Source organism: Aythya fuligula, chromosome 13 (assembly GCF_009819795.1).
Source record: "Aythya fuligula isolate bAytFul2 chromosome 13, bAytFul2.pri, whole genome shotgun sequence".
NCBI classification, from domain to species: Eukaryota; Metazoa; Chordata; class Aves; order Anseriformes; family Anatidae; genus Aythya; species Aythya fuligula.
In genome coordinates, this window is record NC_045571.1 from 4,768,630 (window position 1) to 4,781,785 (window position 13,156).

The 13,156-nt window shown below is 46.7% G+C and overlaps 1 protein-coding gene across 3 annotated transcripts in view; it reads left to right on the top strand.

The window, feature by feature from the left end:
- The first annotated feature begins 2,513 nt into the window (after positions 1-2,513).
- LOC116494390 (ligand of Numb protein X 2-like) overlaps positions 2,514-13,156 on the top strand; it is a 31,826-nt gene continuing 21,183 nt past the window's right edge. Inside the window, exon 1 of one of the 3 annotated variants that reach the window (XM_032196262.1) lies at positions 2,514-2,800. The gene's annotated coding sequence lies outside the window, so the exon portion shown is untranslated. Of the gene's footprint in view, positions 2,801-3,072; positions 3,212-13,156 lie in introns of those variants that run through there. The other 2 variants (XM_032196263.1, XM_032196264.1) reach the window with 2 other exon arrangements.

Genomic DNA, 13,156 nt, shown 5'->3' on the forward strand with positions numbered 1-13,156 from the left:
ATCTCCAGCGAGTGCTAACTAGACAGAGCTCCTAATTTTAAAGGCTTGCACCCATTTGAAATTTCCCTGGGGTTTGCCTTCCCAATACCCCAAGCTCACCCACACATTTCCTGTCCTCACCAACCAAGCTGTAGGCTGCATGAAGGAGAGACTGGTTCTGCACTGAGGCTTAAATCTCTGCTCCACAAAGCACAGCTTAAGCATTTGCCTGTCTGCGTGCGAGCCAGCATTCAATACACATGAGTCCTGGCTTAATGAATGCAGGCTCTGAGAGGCTGGCTGACATGCAGGCACAGTCTGATGCCCCTACACCAGGCTCTGGTGCTCCAGAGTGAGCTGGCAAAGCACCCCCAGCAGTTACACAGCTCCAGCCTGCCGCTGGCTCCTGCTCCCTCCCTAACCAGGAGCTTAATTGCATAGTCTCAGAGCAGTCAGACACTACACTGCCAGAGTATTTTTTATTCTGAATGGTCTGAGGATATAACACCTCCCATCCTTCCTAGCCATGTCCGGCTTGGTGCTTCAGAGAAAATCCTAACAAACAATTAACGTAGCTGACCCAGAGTCTTTGCTAATCTAGATCACAATTCTCAGTCGAACCCTACAAAAAATACCTTTCAGTCTGCATCCCATGGTAAGATGGGTCTCATGGAAAGAGGACACCTTGATGGGGTACCTTGGCTCCACTGGATTCCCAACCTAAATAATAAAATAAATAAATAAATAAAGGGCCTTGTTACATTTTTATTAAATATGGTGCATGTACTATGGGCTCACCTTTGCAAAACAAGTATCCTCTCATAAGCTAACATGGCTCACAGCTCCTCCATTGATGACTTCAATATACAAAAAGAGGAAACAGATTTTCTATGCTGTAAAGAATCTCACAGAATGGTTGAGGTTGGAAGGGACCACCAGGGTCCATCTAGTCCAACCCCCTGCTCAAGCAGGGTCACCTAGAACATGTTCAACAGGATGGCATCCAGGTGGGTTTTGAACAGGTATTTATAGAGGTTGATAAAATCCCCTCTCAGTCGCCTCTTCTCTAGGCTAAACAGGCCCCCAAAAAAATAATACAGAAAATTTAAAGCGGGATTAAGAAATTGAACCAGATTGGTCCATGACTAAGATAAAAAGCTAACTATTCTCTCTGGACCAGCATCATTCCAATAGTCTTACCCAAACAACAAACTACTAGTGCCTGCTCACACAGAGGAGGTGTTTTCAAGGCCTCAAAAGCACTCACTCCTCTTTTTATTCAGGTTTAGTTCAGCAGCTATGGGACAGGCCTAATGACAACTTGGAGACAGGTGTGTGCTAGTTCCACCTGCACTGCATATTACATTAATATACAAAGACTTCATTGCTAATAAATCCTCTAAAACTATGGTTTGATGTTCTGCTTTTATTATTATTCACTGAACTGCTTGTTTAAGCAGTCTTCTTTGTTATGTCACTGCACTGCCCTCTCATATGCAATATGAGGATTTCCAAGGCTGAGAGCAATGATAATCCATAAGATATTATGGTTATTATTAATATTATTTGCCTGAAAGGATTCTAGTTCTCTATGGGGACCTGAATATGTTCTGGCACAGGGAAAGGCACAGGACATGGCCAGCAACTTCTCTCCCTCTCGGAGGAGTTACTAGCTCGGACATAGTGCTGGGCCAGCACAATCTGGTAACTTTCGGATCCCTCTTGGTTCCATGTTTTGCTAGTTCAAAGCACATAAATTACAGTGAAATGCCCACACCTGAACACGGGAAGGCAGCCAAATTTACAGTTAATAGAAACAGCACAGCAACCAGCACTGCCATCTGCTATCAGCACCCAGCAGCAGCAGGTACCCCATGGCTCTTGGCTCACTGGGGCTGACAGGGGCTCTCACAATTTGCCTTCCTAACAGATGAAGAACGAGCCAAATACTTTCAGATGGACAGTATTTCTGCCAGAAGGCAAAATGTAAATTTCAAGAACAGTCGTGTCTCCCCCTGCCCCATGCTATTTATTATTTTTTCTGCCAGCCGCGTCACAGGCTGAACTGTAATTCATTCCCTGCTCTCCCAACAGCCTCAGACCCACCAGGTTACCCCATCTTCTATTTTACAGGGATTTGGGGTAAGGCAGCGGCAGGAGGGAGTACCAACACCCCCATGGTGGGTGCAGCACCAGCGCAGAATCACCTCAGGGAGCCCCCGGGGATACCCCCAAACACATCCCTCTGCCTAGGGAGCGGGACCTCTCCCCACAGGGCGTCCTGCTGAGGAAAACTGAGGAAAACTCCGTATTTTTTTGGGGGGAGGAAAGCCCTCACGAAGGAGCCTGGGGTGGCTGGGGAGAGGAGGTGAGGGCGGCGGAGCCCTGAGGGGGCGGCGCACAAAATGGTGCCCGCGACGCCGCGGCGCCCTCCGCGGGGCGGGAGCGGCAGGGGCAGGGGTAGGGGCAGGGCTGCCGGCGGGGTGGGCGGCCCGGCTCGGCCCGGCTCGGTTCAGCACGATCCGTCAGGAGGAGGAGGAAGAAGAGGAGGAGGAGGAGAGCACGGCGGCGGCTAAGGGAGGGCCGTGCCGGGCTGAACCGTGCCGGGCGGGAGACACCTGGGCGGCTGCGCTGCCTCCTCCTCTCACGTAGGTTTCGACTTTCATCCCCGCCCGGAAACTTGGTGGAGGAGCCGCGTTCGCCCCGCCGGCTGCAGGGCCGAGTTGGCGCCGGGCTTCCCTTTCCTCCTTCTCCTCCTCCCTCCCCGGCCCTCGCTCTTCCCGGGGGGCGAGCGAGCCCCGCTGCCGTCCCCTTCCTCCAGGTGAGCGGCGGGGGGCGAGGGGGGGACCCCGCTCCTCGAAGGGCTGCGGCCGCCCTGAGGTGCGAGGAGCGGGGCGAGGGCCGTGCTCCAGCCTCCCCTCAGCTCCCTGTGGGGCCAGGTAGGGCTGGGGGGGGCTGAACGAGCGGCTTTTGTCGCCGTCCGGGGCTTGGCGACAAGGGGGGGGGGGCGCCCGGCCGCCCCCGGGGCTCGGCTCCGTGAGGGGACCCCGGAGCTCGGTGCCACAGGACCCTCGAAGGGAGGTCGTGAGGCAAAATTTGTCGGGTCGGAGGGTGTACGGGGGTTAAGTCGGCGAATTTGGGATGCCGCGCTGGTAACTGATGCGGAGAAGCCTATAAATAGGAGGCGAGGAGAGCAGCGTGGTGGCGTGGACGTTTTGGAAGTGCCTCGGAGGTAAGGAATACATGGGATGGTGCAGGTGAGGTAATGTGCTGGAAAGGTTTGTAAAAGGCTGGGAAGGAGGTGTGTGAGGGATGCCATGGGACTGGAACGCTGCTGTTTTATTTTAGTTAACAATACGGAGTTAATGAGGGGTTTAAGGCTGTGTAATACCAACAGGGACAGGCACCCTGCGCTTCGTGTCCCGGTTGTGCGTGCTTGACGTCTCTCTGGGGCTGCCATTAGCCTCGTTATCTGATGGGAAATTAAGAGCCTGGGCAGCAAGGGGCTGGTGCCAGCCCCGAAGGTGGCTGGGAGAGCAGGGCTGCCCCTTTCGGTGGCACTGCAGGCTCGGGTTGCTGCCAGCTCTGCCCAAAAGGCACTTCCAGTCCCTCGAGCAGTTTTATTGGTCCCGTTTTATCTTTGTACAGTAAGGGATGCAAAAAGGAGTACCTCCCTGTTGCTTGCCAAACCAAAAAAACAAGTAGGGTCGTATTTTCACTTTCTGCGCTGGTTTTACCGCCAAGGAGCAGAACAGTGTAAAGGCTCTCTGTGGAAAACGCTATTCCAGCCCAAATGCAGACAGTAGGTGCTGTGAGAGGCCTCTCCTGTGTCAAGGGTAAGCTGGGGCAGGCTGACAGCCCACGAGTCAGCCCAGGGAAGTTTCTGTCGCTGTCATGCAGCCCCAGAAGTGTCCAGCCTAATCCCGTAGCCTCTGGAGGCTCCGGAGTAGCCCAGGGTTTAGGTGGCACGATGTAGTTTAAGGAACTGTAGTTATCCTCCTGCAGCAATGTCAGTTCTGTGCCGTGCCTCTGAGGGACGGCGCTGACATTTGTCCTTGGTGCTTGAAGGCCAGAGCTCTTTGGCAGGTCTCCAGTAAAGGGAAAGCAGATCGTGCACATGGCTCCTTCAAAACAAAACTTCTTTCTCTTAAGCTGCAAGCTCAAACTGTTACACTCAAACTGTTCTTTTACAATATAGCTGAGCAGATGTAGCATGTCTGCTGCTGAAAGGGGTAACTCAGTGGTCATATTTATTCCCTCCCCCAAAGGGATTTGCTGCCTAAGGCAGCTCATGAAGTCAGAAGGGCAACAGTGCTTGTGCGGGGAAAAACAAAGGGGTCCTGTGGCTGGGGGTAGAGCAGAGAAATGATAAACAGGAGGTCGACCTTCTGTGAGGTTAGCAAGCTCTTAGAAAACTGAGCTGTGTTGGAAACTCCCGCCTTCGCTCACCTCCCTTACTGTGCCTGTAATCGTACAAAATCTCGGTGCGTATGTAACTCGTTTAAATAATGGCATAAAATCCAAATGAAATGGAGAGAGGGACCTGCAGTGTGCAGCAGAAGGAAAGCTTTTCTTGTTGAAAACCAAGTTTCTTTGAAAGTTTCTTACCAAACGAATAGTGAGGGAAGTGAGGTAGAGATAATACACAGACCCAACCACTTGGTCTGGGGAACAAGCTGTAAGAAATGGAAGAAAGAGCTCCAGAAGGGATCTGGTGGCTACATGACCTTCCTCTGCTCCAGAAAACCATGAGGTTCAAAGATGCCTGATGGAACAGGTTGAGGGTTGTTCCGGATAGCATTAATGCTAGATGAATGGCGATTCCAGTAACTTCAATTAGCACTTGTAATTAATGGTTTCTTAAACAATGATAACTCCATGCTTCCCTAAACATAGTTACTGGATGAATTTACCCATGCATGAAATTGTAGAATCCTAGAAATAGGCGGTGAGCAGAGTAAGGTATCTGTGGTTCACGAAGTGCTCCCTGCTGTACTTTTAACTCTTCATTGTGCATTGCCATGCACTTTTTTTCATTTAAAAAAAAAAAAATCTTGCTGAAACTGCTATATCAATTTCACTTTGAAAATTTAGCTGTATCGTTTCATTCTGACTGTGTATATCTTGCTAGAGTGGTTGCAGCTGTTGTCTTACAGGCTCGAGTATGTTTTGCTGATATATTACAAAACCCTCTTGTTTGGCTTTCTCTTCTCAGCTTACTTTAGTGGTGCTGTTCGTACAGTTGTTAGGAATTGTATTTGACAGTCTCTCCTCAGTTTATATTTCCTGATATATAACACACACAATGTTGCTGTAGGCTGAAACTTGCTGTAGAAATTTCTTGAAATGAATTGAGCTTAAACATATGCAAATACCTGGGAAACCTTTTGATAATTTGGATAGGAAATTGTTCACGAGCCATTTGTGTCGTCTAACATCCGAAGTGTTAGAGGGGATTTAGATGAACGCAAACAGTAGGAATTGCTAGGCTGGTCCAGGCCTCAAATCTCTTGAGGCTGAAAGGAGGGAAATGGAATGAATCTGGAGGAATTTGGAGAGACAATCAGCAGCTTGCAGATGAGGGCTGGTTTTACGTATATACAATGTTCCCCTGAGCCTAGAGGGTCTCTGTGCAAATTTTTTGAAGACCATACTGCTCCTTATTTGGAATCATCTGTGGAAGGGAAGTACAGCAAGGGATTTTGTATTTTTTTTTTAAAGTGTCAGTCATTGTCTACTCTTTGCCTGGGCCTTAACTCATGTGAGCTTTGTAAACAGCTGGGGCAGACCTTCTCATTAAAAGCTGATTACACAGCAGTTAAAAAAAGGTTTGAGATAAAACTTAACCCGCTCTTTTCAGAGTTTATGGGGCTCATCTGTGCCATTAGTTATTCTGCAGTTGTTGAAAGTCCAGTAAATCGCCATCAGCCCTATTTGTAAAGTTCTCAGACTTATTAACCTCCCACCTCTAGACTAATAAATAAAGATAATTTCTTCTCATCTAGTAAAGCATTACTGCAGGTCTCTAAATAGAAAGGGAAAAAAGAAAAAAAAATCAGTCCCTGCCTTGTGAGCCTTAGAACTGAGGATATCCTCTATTAAATGGTCTCAATTGGTAGTGAACAAAAATTGTCCTATGACTATTTCAAGTAGGATACCTAAAAATAAACATAATGGGTCTTTTGGGCCTTTTTGTGTTATGACTGGAAAAAAAAAAAAAAAGCTCCCCTGTGAGGTTAACACCTGGCTACTTGGCTGCCCTGCCAGCAATCTCAACGGGCTGAGAACTGAGCAGGGCGAGGAGGTGGCCTCCCTGCTCCTACGTATATCCCAACTCAAGGTCGTCCTGCGGCGTGTTTGCTGGTGAGTAGGGAGGAATGGTGCTGCTGTCTTGCTTGGGGAGAAATGGGAGGACTTTGGTCAGCAGGGCTCTTGTTCTAGCTCTTCTAACTGGTGAGAAGGCCACGCCAGGTTGGTTTTTTTAATTACTTTTTAGAACAAGGGAAAGTACAACATGGATAACAATTTACTCATACTGTAAATGTATGTGTAATAAGATAACAGCGGTTCTGAAAGACCTGCCTCTGATACCAGCTCGGACACAGCTTTAAATCAGGTTAAGATTTGGGGGTGGGGAAAAAAAAAGTCTCTCCCTCCTCCCCCAGCTGTGAGAGTTAAGCCTAAAGTCAACCAGATCCACCAGGAGAAATGGTACGACAAAAAGGCATCGTAAATGACATGTGCAGCCATACTTCAGCTCACGCGCCCATAATACAGACGTCCTAAGCAGTGGCCTGTCTGTTTAAAATGAGCTGTAATTCCACTCTGCGAGTCTGTAGAGGGCTGTAATCCTTAACAGAGAGGCTTCAGTTTATTTCCCACTTGTGCTGCCAGCTGTGGGGCAGGCCACTTCAGCTCCTGGCTGCGTTCTGCCTGCCCACGGGCGCTGGCGGGAGTTGGAGCTGACTTCAAACCTCGCTGCACACCCCGAGGAGCTGCAGTTTGAGAACACGTGGGCTAGGGAATTAGTGCGGATTTCTTTATATTTTTTTTTAAAAGAAGATAACTTGTTTTCTTTCCCCTTTACCATGATCTGAAGAGATACAAAGGGAGTTTCAGATTTAATTATCTTTTAATTCAGCTTTTTTAGTTAGGTGGAACAAGCTTGGGCTAGAAAGTACTTTGCACTGCTTTTGATAAAATGCCCTTGTATGCTGTGAAAGGAAGTCTGGGGTGTTGTGTACTGAGCAGGGCAAAGCACCCTGCTGCTGCTGGTGGTGCTGCTGGCACCGAGCGTGGGCTGGGCAGTCTGGAGCCACCGGGAGAAGAGCCTGGGCCACGGGAAGTTTGATCTCCCTTGCAGAACAACCACCTCATCTGTGCTGCCTGTTTGTCACTGATAACCTGTGTTATTTGGTGGAGTTAGATTCCAAATGCCTGGTGATATAAAGGGATTCTTTCATAGACTGCTCCAAGCTTTTAAAAGTATCATAAAAAAAAAAAAAAAATCAGTGCTAGGTACCTGAGCCCAAGATTTGACTTGTTGTGGGTGACTGAAAGCTCTGATACTTTATCCTGCAATAAAACCCGGGTGTTTCTGATGGCAACAACTGCAAGTGTGATAGAGATGAATGCTGTGTGGGACTTTCTCACGAGACAGGCAAGGCCTAGGACTACAGAAATACCAAACGCTGTATGTCTACACCCAGAGCACCAGTCACTCTCTCCCTGCCCCCTCGCATTACTGTTAATCACATACGGTAGTGATTGCCCTGGTGAGGATATTTAAACACGAATTTTTAAAAACTTGCAGTTGGATAATGCACAGGCTGCTTCTTCTTCCCTTATGGGCCTTGGAAATTGTGATAGCAGATGTCCACTCTTTTCTGACCTGTGTGTTAAATATGAGACCCAGATCACAAGTGGCTAACAGGTATGGGGTTTTATCAGGCTGCTGCAAGAATAACAGCCACCAGAGACAAGCTCCTGCACATTACATGCTTATTTCATCTGCTGTAAACCATGGTGCTATTTTCTTTCCATAAACAAGGAATTTACAGGTAGACGCAGACAGTGATGTGGTAAGTGTGTCTGGTATTCAGATATAGCTAATAGATGTGATTTTTACCTCCTGTCCTCAAAACCCAGCATTTAGGAAAGCATCTGTTCTACCAGCTATCTAGATAATCCTAAATCTTAACATCATCTCCTTATCCCTCGTTGCTTTGGTTTGGGACTTTTTGCTTCAATTGCGGGAGAAATTTTTGGTTATTAATTACAGATTAGGCCATTTATCCTTAAATTATAGTATTGGATTCCTCCTTTCTTTGCAGGAAACCTCATTCACAACTGTCAGACTGATTTTTAGGGATGGAGTTGCAGGTGATTGCACATGTCAAAGTGAGCCGGGGGTGGAGGTAGGGGTATTTAACTTCCGAGACAGGTATCATTAGTTGCAATAGCAAAAAATAAAGAACACACAAAGAAAATGTATACATACACGTGGTGCTGGCTGTGATACTTCCATAGGAGTCCAGATCATGTTCTGCAAAGAAGCAAATTGATTTAATTGGTAAAACAGAAGACTCTGCATAAGCTTTGTGTTTCTGTGACCATAAAACAGGCAACATCATGTACATTTGTGGGGAATAAAGGTATAGAAAGGAAGGTGAAATGAAGTGGAAACGTCTAGCAAAGGTGAGAAAGCACGAAGAAATAAATAAAACAGCTTCTCTTGCAGCACTTGTCTTCACTTTTATTTGCTGGGATTAAATTTATCAGTTTTTCAGAGCAGTGTATTTAAATAGTCACTGTCTAATCCCCTTGGAAGAAAAGTGGAGGTGGAAAACATTTTACACCCCAGTTTAATACCTTAATAGAAAAGGGAAGAGACGGGAAACTTACTGGTGTTGTTACCCAGATAATGTTAACTGAAGGATAACAGCAGCCTCTCCTGCTCTGTAGGAAGAGTCTCTGAATTACATCTGTGCAGTCCTGCTGGTTCAGAGCCCGCAGGGTCCCTGGTGAGACCGCTGCAGTTGTGCAGTGGGCTGAGAACCAAACGCACGGCACACGGGGTGGTGCCAGGAGGGGACCAGAAGGACCAGGTTCTGAGGTTTTTTATGGAGCTTCTCTTTCTCATAAAATGAGATGCAAGTTTGCTGCTGATTTCTAGTAAGATTGAAAAAATTAAGTAATATAAAGCTAAGATGTTTTTGTTGAATCTTCCAATAAATTTAAAAAAAAAAAAAAAAAAAAAAAGGAAATTGAAATCCACGTACCATGCTCAGAGCTGATACTGCAAAAGTTGCTGAGGAGAATATTCCTTGGGGTAGTCTTGCTCTTCTCAACCAAGTCTTGTAGCACATAGGGTTTCCTGGGATAATACATCTTTTCTAGTCTAAGATGATAATGATTCTGGTTCAAATTCATGAAAATACAATTGGCTATCTGTTTTTCTGGTTGAGAAAACGGATACTTGCCCAGAAGCTCAAGCCAATTAAATACAAAATTGTCCAATGAGCACAAAAATGCGAGGGCTTTAGAATAAAACTCGTCTTCAAGTTTGTGGTTAAAGAATGGTCAAAAACGAAGGGGGACAGCAAGATCTAAGTTAGCAGTCTCTGTTTAGCAGTCTCTGTTTAGACTGAGCACAGTAAAGCAGCTCGGATGTCAAGTTTCTCAATCGAAGCATTGCAATAGACACTGAGCAGTGACCCCCCGAGGTGGCTTATTAGAAACTCTTTGGCTTGAAGGCAAAGTTAATCATTGAAAGGGCTACTTCTTATAGCGCTGCACAAACAAACATACCATCTACAGAAGCTTTGACTTCACACTCAAACATCCAGTGGCCTAATCTTTAGCAATATCAGAAAGGAAAAAGAAAGGCAATAGGGCACCGAATTGTATCACCACCTGAAGGTATTCTGGAGCTCAGTGTTGTGGTTTTTGGAAAAACTGACCTGCTGTAAGCATTGCTTATAAAAATACGATGTTTCGACACTAGTTTCTGTGCTACTACTGTAAACTAAGGACAGTTCAGTCATGGTTGTGAAAGACTGCAGCAGCACACTGGAGAAGTGTTCAGGCAGGACACTGGTGTGTTTCGTACAAAACCTGTCCCTTTTCACGTGTGAGAAATCCTCCTTCAACATAGAGCTGAAATTCAGCAAAAAAACCTGCTACAGCACACTTTCGCAATCTTTCTCTCTCATTTAAAAAAAAAAAAAAATCCCATTCAGTGAAACAGAAGGCTTCTGAACTAAGGGAAAACTATTTGAAGAAAGTTTTTCTTTTTTTTTTTTTTTTCAATTTTTCTCATGGTTCATTGCTAGAGCACTGGGTTTGCTATGTTAGGATCCATCTTGAACTTGTTGCTTTGCTTTTATGTAAGCAGATTGTTTTGGGGTTAGTGCCCTCAGTCATCTTAATCCAGAATGTGCTGGCTTTGTTTTGTCCACCCCAAAAAAAAAATTAATTGTGGAGCCTTTACTTGGAATGTTGCATTTCCAGTCTCCCAGGGAAATGTAGTCATAAATATAATAACTAGCATAATTATCGCAGTAAAGTATTACATAGCAGTATACGTGGGGCATGCGCCCTGTAGCCTCAACGCCAGCGTTTATAGCTGGGTTTTCAGTACCATCCATCCATAGCAGTGTGTAAGTGTTAACGCGGAAAGCCCTTGTAATCCCAAGATGCTTTCCATGGCACAAATAATTTATTGAGAATTAGCTACCTGACAGATGCCTTTTAAATGTCTAATTATTATTATTTTTTAACTCTGTCAGTACGAGGCGTTCCTGTAGTGATCCTGGTCTGCTGGAAGAATCTTTACGCTTCTGTTCCACATCCTCGCCTTGCAGCAGACTGGCTGCACGCTTTCTTATTTTGCAGCATGGAATGTGCTCTGGGTCATTTGCCATACTTGTGGTTTTATAAATCAATTAGTTAACAGAAGCAGTCTTTTTGGGGGGAGGGATGGAATATCGTTTTGGATGCGCGGGTTTGGTGTGCATTGCTTTCCTAGGAGGTCCCTCCGTGAGGTGAGGTAAGTACTTAGAATCAGATGCAGGATCACATAACAGCGTTCAATTCCCACGTGTTGTGGTTCTGTGGGTCTTAATGTAGCCTCTCGTGATGCAAGCTCATAAATTGGAATAGCAGCAAGATCATACCTCAGAAAGACGTCAGGAAGGTAAACATCTCCGTGCCTGAAAGCAACTCATGCTGGAGCTGTATGAAGAGACAGGCCTGGGCTGAACGGTGCCTGTTTGTGCTCCCCACTAACCAGTGGCAGAGTGAAATGCCTGACAAAGGAGTGAGGGCTGCGTTTGGAAATGCTGAGCCCTTAAAGCGACCAGGTTGGAAGCAGGGATGCTGCTCACGGGGCAGCCAGCTGCGACAGCCGCCCTTCCTTTTCAGCCATTCTAGTGCAAGCAGAGCCACAACATTGGAACGATTTTTGTAGGGTACTTTGCTTTTTTTTTTTAAAAAAGAGGCCTTTTTGAACATCTGCATAACTAATTCACCAGCTCTGTTGCCAGGCTGGGGTGCAGGGGAGGCCAGTTCTGGACAGGGTTTGTCCATCCAGCAGGAGTGGTGCCGAGCGGCTGGGTGCCGCGTGCTCCCCGCCATGCAGATGTGCAGAGGGGGCTGTGCCCCGGCAGGGCTAAAACAAGAAAAGGCAACGTGCTGCTATTGTCAGGAATAGTCTTGCTTGGCAGGGAGATAGATTAGACAAGCTGATAAGTCGTCCTTTTTTAAAAAAAAAAAAAAAGCTATTCTTTGAGTTAGGGTTACAGTATAAGAAATCCTCCTTTAAAAAACACTGCTTTTGTTCTTGTTGTGCGGTAAAAATGATCTCAAAGAAATCTTTTCTCCATCTACATGTGGTAAAAAGGGGGAAATGTAGAGAAATTTGTGTAGGCTTATTGTCCTCAGGTCTTTATCAGGTATAGGAGTGGGCTGTGTAACTTTTTTGATAACTTTGTCTTGGCATGTATTTGTAGTGTTTCGCTTCTAAAACTGCGGAGCCTGCCAGAGCAGCAGCATAAACTATGTCGGGCTTCACGTGGTCAGTAAGTAGCGACTTGGGACTAAGTTAGGTCCTTATTTTGTGACCCCCTCTTATTACATACGCTGTGTGCAAGCTCAAATGCACCTCTCCTGGAATTAGTGTACCTGGGGAGAGGCACGAGTACTAGAGAAGGGGGGAGCGGCGTACCAGCAAGCTGCACCAAAGGGGATTGCTGGGCACGGTCCAGCCTTCAGAGGCTGCAGTGAGTAGCTGAAACTTGATGGAAACTGCCAAAGGTGGGGTGAACCTCAGACTTCACCTCCAGAGCTAGAATCCTGGGGCCTGGCTGTGGCACAGCGCGAGACGGGCTCGTGGAGCTGGGTCTGTCTGAGCAGACGGCAGCTGTGCCTGTTGTGCCCAAACAGCGCAGTTTCCAGACGCTTCAAACCTGCCTTGTTGTGCCGAAGTAGTCATCTTTGCTGAATAAGATGTTAGCAATTTTCCTCTTACAGAACATCTGCTTTCTGACTGAATCACCGAACAAGCGGCAGGCTTGTTTGAGCCTGCTGTCCTCCCCGTGCTGCTCACTGACTCCTGCCTTGCCGAAGGCTGTGGGATGGGTTTCGGCACTGAGGTGTCAGGCTTTGGTTCCCCGGTGTCTGCAGGAGTGTCCTCTTTGCTGAAAGGACAGCAGTGTGAAAGAAGAAATTGCTCTGGTGCTTTCGAGTGAAATCTTCACGCCTTTTTTTTGAGGGGAACGGAGAGGGCAGAACAGTTACAGGGAAGAAAAACGCTACAAAGTTGTGGTGATGCTTTTATCTTCCCCGGGTTTTGAAGTGACTCATAAATGGGATTCATCGCGTATAACCTATAACAAACACAGAAAGCAGAGAATGAATTTGGTAAATAATGTGGAAAGCCCCCCCATTCAGAAGTAGTTTATCAGCAAAATTACCAAGGAGCTTGTTTTCGCCGAGAGAGCAGATTTGTTTCATCACCTGCCAAAATTTTATGCAAATGCGACAACCCGAAGCGCAGGTATTTCGTATTGGTAGGGGTTTGCCTTGGAAGCCTGGCGCTTAACTGCTGGTGCTGAGCTGATTGATTACAATTGGTAGGTGATGGGAAGTGATTGTCTGCTGTCGGGAACGTTTCCTT